Here is a 2554-nt window from a genome sequence, read left to right as displayed (position 1 = left end):
TATTTATTATTTATTATATTTTTTTATATATTATATCATATTATAATTAATAACTAGTAATTATTCCAAAATCCTATAAACACATGACTTTAAAATCTTGCTGCGAAAAAATCGTGGATCTATTAATTAAAGATACACTTTGGTGCTTTGTAATTTAGATTAAATTACTTAATAGTCATCGAAAATCTATATCTGTTAATAACACAATTTTCTATCTAAACCACATTTGGTTAAAAGAAATCGACACTAAGAAACACCTTTTAATACTTTCAATTGACTTCTTGAAAGCATACGAAAAGCATGTAGATCACTCTTTTACAAATCGGACACCTTTTTGACGTCATCAACTCCGATTTCGCTGCAACTTCTTTATGAGCTCCTTTCAAAAAATAAGAAGACCCGTATCTCGGGAAAAAATTTTGTGGTGTTTTTTCTAGGGTCTTGAGAATTAAGATTGTAGACACATTTCCAAATAGCCACATCTCAAGCTATATAAATGATTGGATCTTGAAATTTATTCCGCTTTAAAGATATTTGATTTAACTTTAAAAAAATAGTTTAAATAATTAAGATTGTTTATATTTAAGTATTTATATTAATCGTTAAATTTCAAAAAAAAAATTTCTAATTGATCTATTCTACACCTAATAACAAGGTCCAATAAATATGTTGAAATTAGAATTTAATAGTAATCTCTTAAAGAAAAATATTACATTATGTTATATACATAATATTATTATGTATAAGTTAGATTAGGTTAGGATATGCCGGCGATCCCAAGGAATCCCATAAGGCCTATAGGCGTTATTGCTTGAGGACAGTAAATACGTTTAATTAAATTTTCTTTATTGACAGAATTTATATGTTAGGCGATATTTACAATATAAGACTTAATTACTTTATTAAATAGTCTTGAATTTTTTATTTTTTATTATGCTTTTTTTTTATTTTTACATACATATCTGTTTACAAAATTTAATTTTCATATGTTTTTATTTAGTTAAATATACACAGATTAAAATTTTGCAGTTTTTTTCTCAATGTATTTTTTTTTAAAACAATTAATTATTCTTACTATTTTTGTAATTAAAATTAACACAATTACAAAAGAAATCAGACAAATCACTAAGAATTCAATAGAAGTATTTCATGCAATACCATTTTCATATAAAATAAAGGTTCAGAAATGTGATTAATTTTATTTACTATTAATTATGAACAGCTGATTCTCAGAATTTCATGGACGATACCAAGGCAGATATCGAAACTGGTTTCAAAAATTGTTTACAAAACAACAGAAAACCGCAATTTATTATACAATAAAGAAAACCAAGTTATTTAAATACTAAATAACAAATTATGAAGAAAAATGAAATTAAAAATTATTTGGAAATAATTGCCCAAGTAATTATTGTTTGTTAAAAGAGCTTATTAATCTCAAAATCTCCCAAAAATTAAATCACAATGAGTTTTACATTTTAACAGATTTCGCAAATCTACAGATTTCTCGACTATCCAAAATAAGTTTTGGTTGCAAAATTAAATGCGCAAATTTTAGTGAACTTTTAAACTTTATGGCAAGGTTTTGACATGGCCTTCTCCAAAAAATAATAAATTGGTTTTTTCTTTTTAGGTTGCACTTCGTTTCATAATGAAACTGCATGGGTTTGGCGTTACTGGAACATTTTATAAATTGTTTTTGGTTTCTTTTTGTTGTTGTTTTAAATAATCGGAAGAGATAGTAATATAAATATTTAAGAAAAAACTAATAATCATGAAACGATAACTTTCTAATGTTTTTGTCTTCAGTGAGTGCGATAAAAGTAGTGTTTAATTTTTAACAATAATAATAATTCATATAAAATATTTTAGTCCAGTTGTAAATTAATATGATTTAAGTACCTTTTTTTAAATAAAGATTCTTTTATTTTTGGCATTTTGTTTTTAAGTTTTTAATATTGTTTCTACATACAATTGTATGCCAATTTATATTTAGTATGTGTCGTCATTTCAATATTAACAGACTTCCAATAGAGCACTGCCTCTATAACAAAACAAATCTTCTCATTAACGCATACAGTTAGTGCTCAACTTTACTCAATAACTCAGTTAAGTTGAACACTAACTGCATGCATTAATGACAAGATTTGTTTTAGTTAGTTAGCGTAGCTCAGTAACTCAGTTAAATTGAGCATTAACTGCATGCGTTAATGAAAGGATTTCTTTTGTAGTAGAGGCAGTAATCTGGTGGAAGTTCATTCATATTGAAATGACAAATCAAGTATATAACTTTTTTTTAGAGAATCAATCTAAGAAACTGTAGCAATTTATTTAAAATTTAAAAATAAAAATATATATAATTTGTTTAAAATTTTATTAAGTCATGTGATTGATTGCTAACCCACATTTTAGTTTAGTTGCAAAATTTTAGCAAATATTATACAGTTCACAGTTATAAATATATTTTTTTTAAATCATAGTACAAAATATTTTTACCTTTAATTGTATACAAATTACCTAAGACAATATTTTTATTAAAATGAGCTCTTCAAAT

Source organism: Teleopsis dalmanni, chromosome 1, assembly GCF_002237135.1.
Source record: "Teleopsis dalmanni isolate 2A chromosome 1, ASM223713v2, whole genome shotgun sequence".
Lineage (NCBI taxonomy): Eukaryota > Metazoa > Arthropoda > Insecta > Diptera > Diopsidae > Teleopsis > Teleopsis dalmanni.
This window is presented reverse-complemented; position numbering follows the sequence as displayed.